This window comes from Mesocricetus auratus, unplaced genomic scaffold (assembly GCF_017639785.1).
Source record: "Mesocricetus auratus isolate SY011 unplaced genomic scaffold, BCM_Maur_2.0 Super-Scaffold_100015, whole genome shotgun sequence".
Taxonomy (NCBI): Eukaryota; Metazoa; Chordata; class Mammalia; order Rodentia; family Cricetidae; genus Mesocricetus; species Mesocricetus auratus.
In genome coordinates this window covers 3824107-3845067 of record NW_024429198.1, presented here as the reverse complement: position 1 = coordinate 3845067, position 20961 = coordinate 3824107, and the positions used below count along the sequence as shown (strand labels likewise).

Below are 20961 nucleotides of genomic sequence, written 5' to 3'. Positions count from 1 at the left end.
AAAAGCTACTATGTAGCTGGCACTAACCTGAAACTCATAATTTTTGTGCCCCCATCTGTAAAGTGCTGTGCCATTACACAGGGGTGTGTTTTGACCAAAACAGTTAAGAACATTCTTATTTTCGTATCTTGCTCATACACTCTCTCCAAAGGTTTTATTTACCTTAACCCAAACTTGCCCTAACTTCACACCTGAACCCACAAAGGCTCAGTATTCTTGAGGGGAGTCACATAGTGGATCAAGCAAGTCTAGTTTAGACTAGAGTTAAAGAACAGCCTCCAGGCATGAACAGTCCTGCATTCTCCTAGTAAGCCACTCTGCTAGCTTGCCTCTCAGATCTGCAATATTTCTGTTTACCTCAATTCATAACTCATAGACAACAAAGAAGCAACTGAATCCACCGTCAACATACAACTCTTTCTTCCACACTACCATGGATGGTGGGAATATCCTCAGCTCAGACAATCTACAGAGGTCAAGTAACGGGAGCAAAGAGCAAACCACACTGAGACCGGGCATGCTTGTTACTGCATTTGATCTAGTGAAAACTGACTGTTAAAAAGACAGCATCTTTTTCTTTGGCTTATTGGGCTAATCATTACTGTGAAGACAGCTATAATTTGAAAAATTCACAGCTGAAAGCTAGAAAACCTCTGCTTGTCTAGACCTGAATTTAGATATGTTTTTGGGTAACCTTCACTTTGGATCTCATCTTTACAATTCTTCACTTGAAACTAATAAAGTGTCAAGGGTGTTTCTGATAGGTATTATTTTCATACAATAGCTAATAACATTGCTACCATGTTTCCTTCTCTTGCTGTTGCTCTACACACCCCCATATGTATGATAGTTGATATTAAATGTCAACTTGTCACAAGTAGGGACACAAAAGGCAGCTTGAGCATGGAACCTCAGTTGAGGAGTTGTCTACATAAGGTCAAACTATGGCAGCATCAGTGGGGTATTGTTTTAATTGCTTTATAGATGTGGGGAAACCCGCCCCAATGTGGGTGGCACCTGTCCAAAGAGGAAGATTATTCCTCCTCCTGACTTGGCTTTCCTTCTGGCTGATGAGATAATCTATCATTTGCTGCTGTTTATTTCTTTGCTGACATAAGAATCAGACTTTCTGGGCTTCTATGTGGACTGTGGACCAGCAGCTCTCCAGGAACTCTCCATGCTGGTGGCAGCAGACTATGACTGCTGATACATTTGGCCTCATCAACTGTGAAATTAGTAGGTTCTCAGCTTCTGTGGTATGAGGCAGGAAGTTGGACTATTTTGATCACATTGCATAAGCTGATTTAAGACTTCTATGTGGGCCCCTCCTGCCACAGAACCCCGCAGAGGGACCTGGAGGCAGAAGAAAGCAGCCACTATCATCGGCCGCCATTCTGGTCTTCCCCCTCCACTTTCTGGGGGAGGGACAGAGAGTGGGGAGAGAGAGGATAGAACCTTGAACCCATATCCACCAGGAGAAGGAGAGACTCCCCCTACACCCACTGGAAGAAGAGATGGGAAGAAGACAGAATAAGAACACATCCAACAACAGAAAAACTTATATGATTCCACCAGAGTCTCAGGACTCTACACCAGGAATACCTGACCATCCCAGTGCAGATGAAACCTCATGAAAATGATAGAGGCCCTCAAAGAAGATATGAGAAAATTCCTTAAAGAAATGGAAGAAAAAACAAACAAAAAATGCAAGAAATCAACAAATCTCTTAAAGCAAGGAAAGCCAAGAAAAAACAATCAAACAGATGAAAAAAGAATTCAAACAGTTCAAGACCTGAAAACTGAAATGGAGACAATAAAACACACACACACACACACACACACACACACACACACACACACACACACACACACAAACTGAGGTAATGCTGGAAATAGAAAAGCTGAATAAACAATCAGGAACTACAGATGCAAGGATAACAAATAGAATACAAGAGATGGAAGACATAATCTCAGGCACTAAAGATAAACTAGAGGAAATAGAGTCGTCGACAAAAAAAGTCTTAAATCCAACAAATCCTTAACACAAAATATCCAGGAAATATGGGACACTGTGAAAAGACCAAACTTAAGAATAATAGGTATAGAAGGAGGTGAAGAAGCCCGGTTCAATGATGCAAAAAACATATTCAACAAAACCATAGAAGAAAACTTTCCAAACCTGAAGAAGGAGATGCGTATGAAAGTACAAGAAGCTTGCAAAACATCAAATAGACTGGACCAAAAAGAAAAGTCCCCTCGCCATTTAATAATCAAAACATCAAACATATAGAATAAAGAAAGAATATTAAGAGCAGCAAAGGAAAAAGGCCAAGTATCATATAAAGGCAAACCTATCAGAATTACACCTGACTTCTCCACAGAAACTCTGAAAGCCAGAAGGTCCTGGATAGATGTTCTACAAACACTAACAGACCACAGATTCCAGCCCAGACTACTATTCCCAGGAAACTCCCAATCACTACAGATGGAGAAAACAAGATATTCCATGACAAAACCATATTTATACAATACATATTCACAAATCCAGCCCTACAGAAAGTTTTAGAAGGAAAACTCCAACCCAAGGAAGTTAACTACACTCACAATAACATGGTCAATAGATAATCTTACTTTACCAGAAGCCAGAAATTGGAGAAAACCTGACACCCAATACTACCACCAAAAAACAAATCCAAAACAAACAAGAATCAACAATCAATGGTCATTAATATCCCTGAATATCAATGGTCTTAACTCACCTATAAAAAGACACAGGCTAACAGAATGGATATGAAGACAGAATCCATCCTTCTGATACATACAAGAAACACACCTCAATTTCAAAGACAGGCATTACCTCAGAATTAAAGGTTGGGAAAAGATTTTCCAATCAAATGTACATAAGAAGCAAGCGGGTATAGCTATCCTAATATCTAACAAAATAGACTTCAAACTAAAATTAATCAAAAGAGATGACAAAGGACATTTCATATTCATCACAGGAAAAATTCATCAGGATGAAGTCTCAATTCTGAACATCTATACCCCAAATACAAAGGCACCCACATTCGTAAAAGAAACATTAATAAAACTCAAATCACACATTAAACCCCACACACTTATAGTGGGAGACTTCAACACCCCACTCTCACCACTGGATAGGTCCACCAGACAGAAACTTAACAAAGAAACAAAGTAACTAACAGAAGTTATGACCCAATTGGGTTTAACAGACATCTATATAACATTCCATCCAAACACAAAAGAATATACCTTCTTCTCAGCACCACATGGAACCTTCTCTAAAATTGATCCCATACTTGGCAATAAAGCAAACCTCAACAGATGCAAAAAATTGGAATAACCCCCTGTATCTTATCAGACCACCAAGGCTTAAAATTAGAATTCAACATCAACACAAATTGCAGAAACCCCACAAACTCATGGAAATTGAACAATGCTCAATTGCATCACTCCGGGTAAAGGAAGAAATAAAGAAATAAATCAAAGACTTCCTAGAATTCAATGAAAATGAATGCACAAAAAATCCAAACCTATGGGACACTCTGAAAGCAATTCTATGAGGAAAGTTCATAGTACTAAGTACCCACATGAAGAAACTGGAGAATTCCCAAACTAGAGAATTAACAGAACACCTGAAAACTCTAGAACAAAAAGAAGCAAACTCAGCCTGGAGGAGTAGATTACAGGAAATAATAAAATTGAGGACTGAAATCAATAAAATAGAAACTAGGAAAACAATGCAAAGAATAAATGTAACAAAAAGTTGGTTCTTTGAGAAAATTAACGAGGTAGACAAACCTTTATCCAAACTTACCACAATGTGTGAACATGCAAATTAACAAAACAAGAAATGAAGAGGGGGACATAACAACAGACACTGAGGAAATCCAGAGAATCATCAGGTCATACTTTGAAAACCTGTACACCACAAACTTAAAAATTTAAAGGAAATGAATGATTTTCTGGATAGATATCACTTCCCAAAATTAAGTCAAGAACAGATAAGATATTTAAATAGATCTATAACCCCTAAAGAATAGAAGCAGCCATAAAAAGTCATCCAACCATCCAGGGTCAGATGGTTTCAATGCAGAATTCTACCAGAAATTCAAGGAAGAGTTAATACCAATACTCTTCAAATTGTTCCACACAATAGAAACTGAAGGATCACTGCCAAACTCTTTTTATGAGACTACAATTACCTTAATACACAAACCACAGAAAGACACAACTAATATAGGGAACTACAGACCAATCTCCCTTATGAACATTGATATGAAAATACTCAATAAAATATGGCAAATCGAATCCAAAAACACATCAGAAAAATCATACAACTTGATCAAGCAGGCTTTGTCCTAGGGATGCAGGGATGGTTTGTCATGTGAAAATTCATCAATGTAATCCACCATATAAACAAACTGCAAAAGGAAAAAAACCCATATGATCATCTTACTAGATGCTGAAAAGTCTTTGACAAAATCTAGCATCCCTTCATGATAAATGTCTTGGAGAGATCAGAGATAAGAGGAACATACCTAAACATAATAAAAGCGATATAAAGCAAGCTGACAGCCAACATCAAACTAAATGGAGAAAAACTCAAGGCAATTCCTCTAAAATCAGGAACAAGACAAGGTTGTCCACTCTCTCCATATCTGTTCAATATTGTACTTGAAGTTCTTGCTAGAGCAATAAGACAACAAAAGGAGATCAAGGGGATACAAATTAGAAAGGAAAAAGTCAAACTTTCACTATTTGCAGATGATATGATAGTTTACATAAGTGACCTGAAGAATTTTGCCAGCGAACTCCTACAGCTGATAAACACCTTCAGCAAGGTAGCAGGATACAAAATTAACTAAAAAAAATCAGTAACTCTACTGACCTGAACAAGGGGGGAACACATGGACCCCAGACTGGTGACTGAGAGACCAGCATGGGACTGATCCAGATCCCACCCCTCAGCCTGGAAGTCAGAGAGGAGGCCTCAGCAATCTGCGGGACCTCGGATAGTGGATTAGTATTTATCCCTAGCATACAGATGGACTTTGGGAGCCCATTCCACATGGAGGGATACTCTCTCAGCCTAGATACATGGGGGAGAGCCTGGGCCCTGCCAGGGATGATGTGACAGACTTTGAAAATCCCCCCATGGAAGGCCTTACCCTCCCTGGGGAGCGGAGGGGTGATGGAGTGGGAGTTAGGGGGGTGGGAGAGGAGGGGAGGGAGAGGGAGCTGGGAGTAACAAGTGTAAAAAGTTAAATAATTATAGGTTTGAGGAGAGAGCTGACACTAGTGAGATTTCCGGAGATCTACAAGGATGACACCAACTGGCAAACTAAGCAATAGTGCAGAGACTACCTTAATAGCCCTCCCCTGATAATAAAATTGAGGACTGACTACCTTATATACCACCCTAGAACTTTCATCCATGACTGATGGAAGCAGAGGCAGATACCCACAGCTAAACACTGAAGTGACAGAGGAGGAGCGATGAGTAAAGGGGTCAACCCACAAAGATAGCTGACCTGATAAGGGGGGAGATCTTGGACCCCAGACTGATGGCTGAGAGACCAGCAGGGGACTGATCCAGACCCTCTGAATGTGGTTGTCAGTGAAGAGGCTTTGGCAATCTCTGGGGCCTTGGGTAGTAGATTAGTGTTTACCATGGCGTATGAATGAACTTTGGGTGCCCATCCCACAATGAGAGATGCTCTCTCAGCCTGGACACATGGGGGAGGGCCCAGGCCCTACACCAGATTCTGGAGATCCCCCATGGAAGGCCTCACCCTCCCTAGGTAATGGTGTGGGGATTGGGTGGGGGCTGGGGGACTGGTGGAGAGGTAATGGAGGAGGGATGGGAGAGGGAGCTGGAATTGACATGTGAAGCAAGTATGTTTCTAATTTAAATAAAAATATAATAAAAAACAAAAAAGTAAGAATTAATGAAAACATTTTTAAAAAGATTTCTAGGTGGTTTGGTTCTCTAAAGAATTCTGACTAATATACCTGACGTAGACTCTAAGCACCTTCTACTACTACCTACTGAATTGGCTAATTATTATCTTACACATTCAGAGTTCAAGGTGTTCTAAGCTCAAGTGACCTGTCCACAGTCACATAGCAAAGACGAGAGGTGGCATAATAGTACACAGCTGCAATCAGGGTGGGGGTGACAAGAAGTCGAGACCATCCTAGGCTGTACAGCAAACTATGGAATAGCCTGCCCTCTGCAGCAAGACCTAACTCAGAAGCAATGTAGCTCAGGCTAGACTGCTTCTTAGCATGTGCGAAATTCTGAATTTGTAATCTCCAATGCCACTAACACCGCCACCAGTGATGATGAACAGGATATTTGCTGAAACAGGAGCAATGAATTAAACCAGAATTTGGGGGATCTGTATCACTATCTATCTACATATGTAAAAGAAAGTGGGAGCTGAGTTTATCTTAATTTCCAACCTACACATTATATGAAAGAATACTTCAACATAATCATTCTTAATTAGAATAGCACAATAGCATCAGGCATAGCTGAAAGCTATACTTATTTGTTTCTTTGTTGGAAAAAAGGACTGGGAGACGGCTCCATAGCCAGAGTAAATGTTCTGCAAGCGTGAGGACCTGAGGACCCAAATTCTAATACCTAGCATCCATGTAAAGATCTGGTCATGTGTGAATACACCTTCAACTTCAGTGTAGTGTAATAGAGATATGAAGGATCGGAGAGATGGATTGCCAGCCCGTCTAACCAAAATGGCAAGCTTTCAAGTCAGTGAGACCCTCTCTTAAAACAGTAACGTGGAGAACAGTAGAAGATACTCAATGTTTTGTTTTGGTCTCTACAAAGGTACACATAGACACACACCCACACACATGTATACAACACACACGTACATATACACACACAATCACACACACATACACACACACACACACACACAGGTGGGGGGAGAAGGGAGAGAGGGTTTTTTTTTTTTTTACGAAATGGTTCTCTCTTGCTTTTGGCCACTAGATGGCAATCAAAGCCAAGAAACTCCAACAAGCTGCTGTGTACAGTCCTGACTCAGTCCAAATATTGTGATACCCAGGCCTTCTGCTCACTCAGGCTATGGGTCAGAGCTTGAAGAACTGAAGAACTAAGAGATCACTTGGGTTCCAGGAGCTAGGACCCATAAGTCAACGCTAATTCCTTTCCTAACACTTTTCCAAATCAGGTAAATTTGCCCAGAAAACTTAGACTAAATTCTCTTCTGTTTTTATAAAATGCAGAGATCTTCCAATGATTCCTACCTTTCATTAAGAAGCATGGGCTGGGGAAAAGTGAAGGGGAGAAGAGGAGGACATGGAGGAGAAGAAAGGTTGGGGAAGAATAGAGGAGAGCAGGATGAGAGATACTAAAATAGAGGGAGCCATTATAGGTTTGAGGAGAGATCTGGCACTAGTGAGATTTCCAGAGCTCTACAAGGGTGACACCAACTGGCAATCTAAGCAAGAGGCTACCTTAAATGACCGTCCCCAATAATGTGACTGCTGACTACCTTGTATGCCGTCCTAGAGTCTTTATTCGGTGACTGATGGAAGCAAATGCAGACACCCACAGCTAAACACTGAACTGAACTCCTGGAACCCAGTTGCATAGAGGGAGGAGTGATGAACAAAGGGGTCAAGACTGGGCTCATGAAACCCACAGAAACCGCTGACCTGAACAAGGGGGAGCTCATGGACCCCAGACTGATGGCTGAGAGGCGGGACTGATCCAAACCCTTTGAACATGGGTGTCAGTGAGGGGCTGCCTCATCAATCTTTGAGGTCTCAGGTATTAGATAAGTATTTATCCCCAATGGACTTTGGAAGCCCAGTCCACATGGAAGGATGCTCTCCCAGCCTGGAAACATGGGGGAGGGTCTTGGCCCTGCCCTGGATGATATGACAGACTTTTGAGATTCCCCCATGAAGGGCCTCATCCTCCCTGGAGAGTGGAGTGGGGATTGGAAGTGGGGTTGGGAGGGTTGGAGGGCAGGGGAGGGGGAAGGGAGAAGGAACTGGGATTGACATGTGAAGCAAGTTTGTCTCTAATTTAAATAAAAGACTTATTTACTGAAAGATCAGAAGGAGAAGAAGAAGGAGGAGGAGGAGGAGGACTGGGGATCTGGGGATGTTGCTCAGTTGGTAGAGAACTTGCATAGCGTGAGGAGGAAGCCCTGTGTGCAAGTGATCCCCAGCCCTGCAAAATAACCAGGTGCAGTAGTGCACACCTGTAATCTCGGTATCTACAAGGATCAAACGTTCAAGGTCATCCTCAGCTACATAGGGAGTTTGAGTTCAGCCCAAGCTTCATAAAACCTTTCTTTAAAAATTAAAATTGTATTATAAATTTTGCCATTCATTGTAATAGAATAGATAGATACTTAATATAACTAAAGCTTCTGGGCCTACTGTTAAGCGAAAAACTATTAGAACTCTTTTGCAGAATGTCAAGACCTGCTCCTGACCGACTGGGTCGGAATCTGCTTTTGGGTCATACCTCCAGGTGATTGGTATCATTTTAGAATCCGAGAAGCACAAAAGAGCCACTGCTGGCAAATTGTTTAAAATGCTTCTTCCACTTACAGCCAAATTCACAGAATCAGAGAGGATGGCGGTTTCCTGGCTGGAGGAGAGGCGGACAGGAAAGCCAGACGAGTAAGCCTTGTATCGCAGACTTGCTGTGCAGCATCAACCCAGTCAGTGACATTTTTAGGGGTGTTGAGTGGTTTTCTTCTGAACAGAGGAGAATTTCAGTCTTCTAGCATTTAGGGCTAAAAGCTGCAGTGTCTGTGCTTTATACAGAGACGCTGAGTGTGGATGGCCACACAGTGCTAGCTTGGCAGTCACGTGGCACACTCTTCTTCTCCCCCTCCTCTTCCCATATCCTATTTCTTCCTCTCACAAACTCTTTCTCATCTCTCATTCTCCCCTCTCCGTATGATTTGTGCACTCATAGAACTACCATCATCCACATACATAATATTTGTTCAATAACTTACTTTAAAAATGTGTCTGCAAAATTCATGCTTCGATTTTTCCAGATGCTTGAAATCTTTATGACCATCATTTAACCCTGGTAACCAGGACTTGGTTATATTCCCAATCCTGGAATAAACACACAGCCACTCATAAACTCAGGCCTCAGAAAGCATGGGAAAAAGTCATCCCACATCCATGTGTCCTCTGCAACATCCACAGCACTGCAGGACAGCTGGTGTGTGTCTTCAGTGCTTCAGCATCCTGTTTATTAAATAACAACAAAATGTTGTTGATGGTCTCTGCTTTAATTCTCATCTTGTTCTCACTAAGCCCTTTTCTGTCTGCTTCACATCTGAGGAATTAGGTTAAGTCCTACTGGAAAGCCGAGCTGGGCCAACCACCTCTCAGAGCAGGAGAATAAGGAGGGGGTTTGGGTACTTCCAACAGAGTCAAGTGTCAGTTAAAAGAAGGGTTGCCGAGGAGTGGGAGGACTCTATTGGAGCAGAACAGAGAGGACCATAGGCAAGAGAGGGAGGACTGGGGAGAAGGAAGAAAGAAGAGTGGAGAAGAAAAGGTAAGCAAACAAGTGGGGAGGGGGGAGGGAGGGAGGGAGGGACAGAGAGAGAGAGAGAGAGAGAGAGAGAGAGAGAGAGAGAGAGAGAGAGAGAGAGAGAGAGAGAGAGAGAGAGAGAATATAAGGATATTAGGATATTTGCCACTGAGCCGGACATCTTGGATTCCATCCCCAGAACCCACAATGGTTGGAGGAGAGGACAGGCACCCACAAGATATCCTCTGACCTGCACATAACCACAGTGGTATGTGCATAAGCACACACACAATACACAAATGAAAACTAATTAAAAGTCAAATTTTCCCTTCTCATACAGAATTAGATGCAGACTTCTCTCTGTGATCCCTAACCTGCCTTTCACACATGCCCAGACTCTCCGCTTATCTCTCACTAATCCTTACAAACAAGCCACCCTCCCTCCCGCCCTGAGACTGCCCTGTTCGCCCATTATCTACCTGGCTTGCCTTCCCCCTCTGCCTCCTCCTTCCTGCTTTGCTTTCCTTTATAGTACTTGTCACTTTCTCATACCTGTCTCTTTCTTTACCTCACTGCATCAGAATATCAGTCCCAAGAGAATAAGGACACTGCTTGATCTTCAGGGAAGGGCAGATAAGCCCCTGTGGAGGGGAATTCAGGGTTTGCTGTGATCTGAGCACTCCTGTATCAGCCTGTTAGGCCTCACCATAATCCTATAAAGCAGGCTTTTACAGAGGAAACTGAGTCACAGAGGACCAGATTCCTTGTGGAACTCTTATCAGACTACCCACTAATCAATCTTCCTCCAGTGCATGCTCTCTTGTCAAACCCATGCCAATGTATGTTTCTGTAGGGGAAGATGTAAGGGTACAGCTGTATGTACCCAGTCGCTTGTTTTGTTCGTAGCCGCTTTTGTGCTAGAGTTGAGTGGTTGTGACGGGACCCCTATGGTCTGGAAAATGTAAAGCGATTACTAACTGGCCCTTCACTGCAAGGTTTACTGATTCCTGATTTGGAAGGTAACTGCAGCAGTTACTCATTTCATTGTTATGAGAAAATAGTGCACAGAAGCCACTTAAGGGAGAAGGGTTTATTGGGCTTCACATTTTAAGAAAGGATGCAGGCAGGAAGGCACAGCAGCAAACGTGTGAGGGAGCTGCTCACAGTGCATCTGGATTCAAGAAGCAGAGAGACAGGAAAGCCGGTGTTCAGTTCATGTCTTCTCCCTTGTGCCTTTTGTTCAACCCGAGGCCCCAGTTGGTGGGATGAACCTGCTCACATTCATAGTGGGTCTTTCCTCCTCACCTAAACCTCTCTGGCAATGCGTTCCCAGACACTCCCAGAGATGTCTCCTAGGTTGGTTTGAAGGGTAGTCATCAGAGTAACCCAGAAAGAAACAAGACAAAACTCCCTGGGGTCATCGAGCTGACGGCAGAGTTATAATAGCTAGGATTGGTCATGTCTTTCCTGTGCAGTAAAAGGAGTACAGAAAAAAGAGTTTCAATTCTAGATGCAATAAGTATTGTTCTCTTGTCTGTGTCCTACTAGCTATGTGATTTCAGGTTATCATTTCATGGTGATAATGATAATAACATAGATAGTAATAACTGCTTTTGCTAAATGCCAGGATCCGTGCTTGGGATTTTACTAAGATCACAGTGTTTGATGTTTTGCATTAACGTTTTGGATTTTTCATAAATATTTACATTCTGCCCTTGCGGGAGCATGGTAGAATTGTAGGCATGGTCATAGAACTTACTTTAGTGAGTGCATTGCTGCAAAGTGTAGTATGTGTGGCTTCTGGCTCAACTTTAGGAAACCAAGAGACCATGCACATATTCCACATTCTTTTCATGCATTTTCCCCTCATCTACACTAACCAGAAATATTCTACAAAGTGGGTGCCCCTCTGTTGGGCCTCAGAGAACGGACAGTGCTCAAACACTGGGGAGGTTTGCTTTAAATGTTGATTTGCCATAACCTGGGAAAAGTGCTCAATTGAGGAACTTGTCTGGATCCTGGTGGCCTGTGGGCCTGTCTGTTAGGGGACTGTCTGGATTGTTAATTGTTGTAGAAAGATCCAGTCCATTATGAACAACATGATTTCATGGGGTGGGCCCTGGAACTCTGCAAGAGTGGAGAAGGCTAGTAGTGACACATTCGTCTTTGTTCTTGACCTTGGATGTGCAGTGATTAGCTGCTGGACCTCCTGCCTTGACTGCCCATCAGCGATGGATTTTAACCTGAACTGTATGCCATTTCTTTCCTAAGCTGCTTTTCCTCAGAAAAACAGAAATGAAAACAGAATAAATATCAAACCTCGTGGAGCATGAACACTAAACATACTTATTTAAAAGTCACTGAGATGTAGGGCTACTTGCTACCTACCCCATCTTATTGAATCAAACATCCCTAAGATGAGAACTCTGGAGTCCCAAGAATAAAAGGACCTCAGATCCTCCCACTGAGCACCATCATCATTATGTTGCCTCAGGATGATGTCACTCCATGACATAGAGAGGGGGACGTGATTTCTGTCAGAGGTCAGTCATGTCTAAGGCTACTATGGAGACACAGGAGAGGGACAAGGCTCCTTTTGAGTGACATGGTAGCAATCAAGCCCACCTCGCTGTTACTTCAGTTATAGTTATGCTACAGTTATAACCCTAAATATATGCTCTATGGCCATATTCCATCCCTGCTCATCACCTCTGGTGAGGGTTCCAAAGGCCCTTATGGAAATGCCCATGCACAAGCATACCTGTAGGTCCTTGAATTTAGAAACTGGGTACAATAAATTACTAGAAATCATAAATATAGAGTCATCTTCCTTGGAAGGCAAGTGACTGGGCCTAAACCTAATGGTTTAGGGAAAGCTTTAGCCTAGACATTCCTTAAAAATAGGAGCTAAAACAGACAGTGCTCAAAGAGCATTATGGGAAGGAAGACTGAAAGGGAAAGAAGAAAGAAGAGAGAAAACAAACAAAGTTACATCACTTTGACACAAGTTTGAATATCAGGCATACCCATACTCAGGGCTAGTGTGAGCCTCAAGTTTATGTTGGTTAGCTCACAGCTCATACTGGCAGAGCTTGGGCCCTGATAGACCCTTTAAGTTCATGCCCTTAATGACCTAGCTTCCTCCCACTAGCTCCTGCCTCTTTTTTTGAGTTCTACAATCCCCTACCAGCACTACAAGGTGATGACCCAGTGTCTAATACACAGGTCCTTGAAAAACACTTATCCAAATGTTAGCAAAGTTTTAGAAAGTAAATGGAAGATGTTTTCTAAAACATCACTTTGTTAATTCAGTGCAAAAATCAACAACATATGAAAAAGACTGGAATGTAACTTATTTTAATAGTAAACATAACTGGTAGTCTCCTCCCATTCATTCTTCTCCATCTGATTTTCAGTCAGTACACTTCAGATTGCACTTTCAGATTACAGTGCAGAGAATGTGTGAAATGGTCCTTTGGTCACATTTACAAACTTTCACAGCATGTGGACATGGGATACCCTTGTTTGACAAGATGGAGAATATTTTGCATTGTTCTAGACTAAGGATTTAGTGGTTTGTTTTTTTGTTTTGTTTTGGTTTGGTTTTGGTTTTTCGAGACAGGGTTTCTCTGTATTGTTTTGGAGGCTGTCCTGGAACTCACTCTGTAGACCAGGCTGGTCTCGAACTCACAGAGATCCACCTGCCTCTGCCTCCCGAGTGCTGGGATTAAAGACATGTGCCACCAATGCCCGGCAGTATTATATTTTTTAAGATAAGCCACAGGTTACTCGAAAGCAGTGGTTCCCGACAGGTTGTGACCCTTTGAGGGTCAAAAGGCCATTTCACAGGATCCATGTATCATATTTCCTGCATGTCAGATAATTACACTACAATTCATAACAGTAGCAAAATTACAGCTATGAGGTAGCGACAAAAATAATATTGAGGTTGGGGTCACCATGACATGAGGGACACTGTATTAAAGGGTCGCAGCATTAGGACAGTTGAGAACCAGTGATCTAAAGTGTGGGTGGCCAGCAAAGACAGAGCCAAGCAGCAGTCACACTGGAAATCATAGTGGTTTACTGATGAAGAAACTACGTGAGGGTCTTGGGTGCCATTGTTGCTGCCATCAGAAGCTGAAAATGCACATTAAGCATCTACTGGTTCCGGTCCACAGTCTTCTTGTGGAATACTATCCAACATACTTATCCACATGTGAAGGACCTTGTGGGCATTTTCCATGAAGAATATAACATGTGCATGGGAATTGTTCAGAGTGAGGACCTTCTTGTTTTACATTCTCTGACCATCTCATCAATAGAAAGCAACAGGCTTTCACAAGATGTAGGCTAAATTTCCTAGGGTTACGGCAGAGGGAAAGTAAGTAGGTAGGATGAGATGGAATAGGCCTTTGAACTCACAGTGTTCTTATACTAGAATGGGATAAGAGGTCTTCAGGAGTGTCACAATCTCATGTCTTGTTGGGAATAACTGTATAAGGAAGGATCCTCCGGGCAGCCAAAGATCATCTATCAGATGATACATTTTAAAGCATTCATGTAGTTAACACATAGCAGGACTCTAGAAAAATGAGAAGGTTTATGGCTTAAATTTCTTCCAATATACTTCTATTTCCTGTTGCCTTCATTATTATCAACTTAGTAACTTCAGGCTACAATAACAAATTACCATCAATTAAATGGTTTAAGTAATAGAAAAAAGTTTATTATAATTTTATGACTGGAATAAGAGTAAAATTAGGTTATTTGTGGGGCCTTTTCATTGTTTCTAGAAGTCTATTTTCTTACATTCTATCAGGATGGAGGACAGAGAAAGGAAGCCAACTTTCCCTTCACTTTTCTCATGAGGGCATGAATCCCACCCATGAGAGCCTCATTCTCATGACTTCCTTACCTTTAAAAGGATTCAGCTCTGATCCTATCCGCCAGTGGTTAGGACCTCATTAGAGCATTCCGTTCATGACTACCAAAGAAGGCAGCACATGTTTTCTTTTGTCAACGAGGGCTTAGTGTGTTGTAAAAAGTATCAGCACACTTATATACCGTGAGCACACTGTTGGCTGTTTTACATTATTATAAAGATTACAGTTTCATATAATTTCATTATAACTTAATGAAGATAGCTCGGTGAGTAAAATGCTCACCACACCAGTGATGAGTAGGATAGTACACACTTGTAATCCCAGCGCTGGGGAAGGCAGAGACAGGTGGATTCCTAAGGATGGCTAGCCAGTCAGTCTGGCCTAATTAAGAAGCTCCAAACAAATGTAAGACCCTGTATTAAGCATACAAACAAACAAAAAACAAAACAAAATAAAATAAAAAACCAGGTAGATGGGGTCTGAGAAATGATACCTTGGGTTGACCTCTGACCTCCACACACACAAGCACACATTTGTATACTAATACTAACACATACTATCCCTTCCACACAAAACTGAACTACATATTTATTAATGGTCTTAGCACCTAGTAAGTCGTTGGATGAAGTACTGACATTTTTCTCCAGATGTGTGTCTAAGAGTAGAAGGTATCCAGCACATCACAGGTAAGCTTGTGTTTAAGAGTTTACCATGCTATCTTAACATCTGTTCGTGATGCAGCCAACCCTGTCATGATTACTGACTGAATCGAAAGGCAAGGTTTAGATAGCTGGTGTGCTTCTGGTGCAAGGAGAGATTTTCTGACAGAAACTCATTTTCCTGACCTACCAGCTTTGCTCTGAACCATTCTGGTTTAATATTTAGAGGCTTAAATGCCACCCAGGTTTCTAAGCTTAAACTCTCTGTGCTCAGTTCATCCATCCGAAAACACAGAACTTCAAACTCTGGTTTTTGCTTTAGTTGTTTAAACTTAGAAGGCATCAAATAGTAAAGAAAATAAGTTATTTTTTATCACATCCAAAACATTAGCCGGTGGGGGTTTTAGCCCATAGTATTCTCCAGTGCAGGCAAGCTTCATTTATATCAGCAGACACATGAAAGATGTTGAAGGAGGGTCTGCCTTCTGTTTTTGTTGCTCCTTGTGTGTCCCCTAACCTCATTTCTCCTGTGCCTGAAATTCTGCAATTCAATTCCTTCTGCTAATTCTGTGGAGTGCTGGAAGACATGGCGTATGGGGAAGGGGCCAATCAAAAGAAGGCACCAGACATGTAGTTAAACCATCTCACTGTAAAGCACTGGCAGGAGAAGCGTAAACTTAACAGCAAGTGAAAATGAAACGAGAAAACATGTTTCAATTCATTAGAAAACGATTTCCTATAGGACCCATGAGGTAGGAAAACACATTTAGTTTCCTCTACAAGATGAATTGGAAATGAAAATGAAATATTAGATATAAAATGGTAGTAAAATCTGACTTGGTCCCAAATGGGTACTTGAATCCAACTTATTTAGATATGAAAAAAAGATATTTAGATGATGAATTAAAGGCTGAATGAAGATCCTTTAGGCTATGGAAGAGCCAACCTCAGAACTGTGATCTCCTAGCTTCCCAACAAGTATTTATTTCAATAGACTATATTTCCTCACCCTGCCTCCATCAAGGAATGATCTCGTAGGACCACTCTCTCCTGCTAGAAGGTGCTTTAGTGAGGCATCTGCATTACGGTCCTATCTTGATCCCAATTGGCATAGTCACATGCTTCCTTCTCTGTTTCAGGAAGAAAGAATATTTCAAGAATAAAGAACATTGGGAAAGAGGAGCACCTCATCCTGGGGGAGCCAACATGAAGAGAACCATAAAGAACCTTTATGAAGAGAAGATGCTAGAACTTTAAGAAGCCCCCTATGGCAGCTTTAACTCAGGCTCATGAGTATTTCCAAGAAATATTTCATTTTTCTGTGTCTTCCTCTTTATAAACTGAAATGTTTACTGGTTGGATTCCATTTCAAAGTTAAAATTCCAATGTGATGAAGCTGAGATGGAGATCTGAGCTGAGTCTCACTTTAGAATGATCCAAATTCCCTATCCATGCCAATGTATGCCTCTGTGTGTGGGGGCTCTCTCTCTCTCTCTCTCTCTCTCTCTCTCTCTCTCTCTCTCTCACACACACACACACACACATACACGAGCATTAACAGTAATTTCTAGTTGCCTTTGAATTTTCAACTCCATGAAACATCATATTTAACTATTCTACACCCCAAAGTCTAAATGGTTCCTCCAATCAAACAGTCCAGCCTAGCACAATACCCCCTCTCAGACAGCCAAAGGCATAGATATGGACAAACAAAGTGCAACTGTGTTAAAGTTGTTTAATAGCCCGCCAATGTGCAGCCCACCCAAAGGAGTAGGGCATAGGAGAAGGAATGGGGTGGGAGAGCTGGCAGAGACACCCCAATAAATAGCCAACACACATTCAGAATCAAAGCTAAAGAAGGTCTTTGTTTAACATACTTGGGATAAGAGCACAGTGTGACCTAATGATATAGACTCAAGTAAGCATCAGCACTCCCCAGGGAGAGAGAAGACTGATATCTGAAGGAGACAGGCAGATGGATGACTGCTGCCATGGAGACTGTTATCTGTCAGCACCAAGCTCTGAGAGTTTCTAACATTTTGGGAACTGTGAGGCAAGTGAGGAGGTATTACCAGTCTCTTAATATCCTAAGAGGTTTGTGGGTATAGCTAGACTCTTAGCATCCTGAAATGGTTGCCCAGCGGCAGGAAGTTAAATTTTCAGTGGCCTGGCAAAAGTAAAGGGTGTTGGTTGGGAGTGGGAGAATATAGAACTGTCTGGCAAAAATGGCCTGAAGCTGAGGAAGAGAGTTCTTAACAAAGATCCATTGATAATGAAGAATTTCAGAGAGGAGGCAAAGAAGATATTAATGGAAACCACAGATGGGGTGTGAGATCAAGTGGCCCCAATACAAACAGTGCTCTGGGTTCTCATCTATAAACTTGTGTGGAAACCTGTGCTTCTTACTCTTTGTTACATGTGCAAATCAGCTGAATTCTACAGGAAGATGTGCTCCCTTCCCATTACATCCTAGGAAAGACTCAGCAGAGAGACGTTTTGAAGCGAAACAACAACCTTTTGTTTGGTAAGAGTCCACTGGGCTCTAAGATGTTGCTGAAAAGTGTCTCAAGAGTAAAAAAAAAAAGACAAGCCTTGGAGATACAATTAGTCACTGTCAAATCATGCTCCTACTTGAAGAGAGACTTACAGTCTCATCTATCATTAATTGTTAGAATTTTCTACCGACCTCTAGAAAAGGATCAATGAAAAATTTTACTAGAACAAAACTTGAGTGTGCAATATAGAATCATAGAAACACTACAGGAATGGCAGGCTGTTCCATAGGTGGTCATACTCATTGTGTCCAATCCTATATATTTTTCATTGTTGGTATTGTTGTGATACTAGGAATTGGATATAAAGTCTCACACATGCTAGGCAGGTACTCCATCATCAAGTTATAGTCCCAGCCATCATTTTACTTTATATTTTGAGACAGACTGATACTCAGTAGTCTAGACTGGCCAGTAAATATGAGTTGTCTGGCCTGGCTGATCCTGTCTCCCTGCTCAGCCTCAAATAAACACACAGACACTACATTAACTATGAAACTATTGGCTGGTGACTAGGGCTTCTTATTTGGCTAACTCTGTCTTAATTATTAACCCATAACTACTAATCCATGTATTTGCACGTGGTCTTGGCCTACTGAGGAATGTCGGACCTGCAACTCCTTTGCCTGCTACATGATGACTTCTTAGCATCTCTGCAGAGAAGAGAGAGTTTTCCTGTTTGTCCCCTGCTTGTATCCTGATTCTGGCCAGTTATGTCACTTCCTGTCCAGCCAATCAGCTAATCAGTGTTTTATTCTTTAACCAATAAGAGAAACATATACAGAAGAACATGCCCTATCACTGGCCCTTAACTTGATATCTTCCTGCCTCTGCCTTCCAAGTAACAGGTATTATAGGTCTGAACCACACAGATTTGGCTCTACATATTTTAAATAATGTGACTTTATCGGTTACTTTTCTATTTTGGGGATAAAATGCCATGAACAAAGCAACTTATAGATGAACGGGTTTAGCTGGGTGGTGGTAGCGCATGCCTTTAATCCCAACTCTTGGGAGGCAGAGGCAGGTGGATCTCTGTGAGTTTGAGACGAGCCTGATCTTCAAGAGCTAGTTCCAGGACTGCCTCCAAAGTCACAGAGAAACCCTGTCTTGAAAAACCAAAGATTAATATAAATAAATAATAAAATAAAATAGATGAACGAGTTATTTGAGCTCAAGATTCCAGAGAGTTAGAGTGCATGATGGAGGAGAATATCTATTTGGTCTGCTATTTATTAGTTGGGCATGTGGCCTTGGACACATTCCTTACCTTAGCAGCTCTCAACTTCCCTAATGCTGCCACCCTTTAATACAGTTCCTAATGTTGTGGTGACCCCCACCAACCATGAAATTGTTTCATTGCTGCCTCATGCTTGTAACTTTGTTATGAATTGTAATGTAAATATCTGATGTGCAGGATATCTGATATGTGATACCTCCAAAGGGGCTCCAACCCATAGGTTGAGAACCACTACCTTTGCATCTCTGACACTTAATTTCCTTATTAGTTGGGGTTCTGACCGCCATGTGAAGATCATCTCAGAGAATTCGTATGAACATTCATGATTTTTTGGTTCTGAAGATAAGACATGGACTTGATTGAAGCCAATACATCTATGTTTTGCAAGAAAACAAATACATTTTGATAAAGGGAGGAAGGAAGGGGAGGGGGAGAGAAGAGGGAGACACAGAGAGGATAAAAAGTATTTTGAATACTGGGTTTGGGATTGTTTGGTACTTAGGGGAATCATTCGATTGCTTGTTATAAGCTGAAACCATTTTTAATTAAAAAGAATCACAATATACAGTAAACTAATTTTTTGTTTTGTTTTGTTTTTTCTTCCCTCACCTTCCTTCCCCCAGGAATTATCAATGCCTGCTCTACTAAACTTTCGGAACAAGCTAGCACTGAATTTTACAAGCTCACCTTCTTGGGGGGATATCCTAATGAAGAGGAAAAAACAACCCAAGGAGGTTTTATGTAATTCAAAAGCTGGGAAGCCAGCTACTGAATAACTGAACTTGTTGGTCAGGCTTTATGCTAGTTAGTGAGCCCACCAGTCCTATGAATACCACAGCTATTGAGGGGATGTACAGCTAGACCTTAGAAATCCTCAAAGCCCCTAACAAGCCCCAGCACTCCAAACACAGATTCCAGTATTTGACAGATGACTTCTTTAAATCAAACGCACAGTGCCCAGGCCAGTCTTCTCCTTGCATAGTGCAGTCTGTGCTGTGTATATGCTCTGTGTTTGCTTCATCCATGCTTAAAGAAAGACCTGCCTTGCTTCCTAACAATGGGTGGGAAATGAGGCTCCTTGTCTGTAATATCACTCACTGGAAGCAGAATTAAGACAATATTTCTACTACAGTTCCTGGGAAAAGTGTCGGTGGAATGGTTTTTAGGTTCCGAGTTTAGAAATTAAAAAATGGCGCAATAATTAGGTGAAATCTATTTAAGTTTTAATGGAGGTTGTTTGCTTTGCTGCCTTGACTGCTGAATAAGCATGCTTTTGAAATCCCATAAGAATCACCGAGGAAAATAAAAAGGCTCCCATTTTTGTGATGTTCCTGGATGCTACTGAGGTAGAATAAACAACCCTTTGAATCAATGCTGGTGGTATAAAGTCTGATTTCTTGTGCTCTCCAGTGCAGCCTCCTGCCAGGATGCTCATTAATGCAGGGTAGACAGTGGTACCCATCAAGGAGGGCATGCCAAAGAAGAGAATTAAATGTGTTCTGAGAATAAGTGGGGTCAGCAGCCATCACAAACTCCCCAACTTCTTGGTCTTTTCCTCCATCTGCCATGAGAGGGTGGTTTCCCAGGGACCACACACACTATCCCATTCTGTGTTGGATAGTTTTATGTCAAATTGATACAAGCCAAAGTCATCTGAGAAGAGAGGGGACTCAACTGAGAAAACGCCTCTGGAAGATCAGGCTGTAGACAAGCCTGTAGGGCATTTGCTTAATTTGGTGATTGATGGGGTGGGCCCAACCCATTGCAAGTGGTGCCCATCCCTGGGCTGGTGGTCCTGGGTTTTATAAGAAAGCAGACTGAGCAAGCCAGGGGAAGCAAGTCAGGAAGCAACACCTCCCATGGCCTCTGCATCAGCTCCTGTGTCTAGGTTTCTTTCCTGCCCTGACTTCCTTTATTGATGAACAATGATGTTGAAGAATAAGCCAAATAAACCCTCTCCTCCCTTTTGGTCATGGGGTTTCATCACAGCAATAGCAGCCCCAACTAGAACACCTTGTGTAGGATGGCACAACCCAGC

General features: G+C 41.9%; 1 long non-coding RNA gene across 1 annotated transcript; it reads left to right on the top strand.

Annotated features, from left to right (window-relative positions):
• Nucleotides 1-9411: 9411 nt before the first annotated feature.
• On the top strand, nt 9412-20295 carry LOC121144339. Its single transcript, XR_005881680.1, has 3 exons — nt 9412-9610; nt 16271-17655; nt 19547-20295. It is a non-coding gene; the product is annotated as an uncharacterized LOC121144339 (long non-coding RNA).
• Nucleotides 20296-20961: the final 666 nt, after the last annotated feature.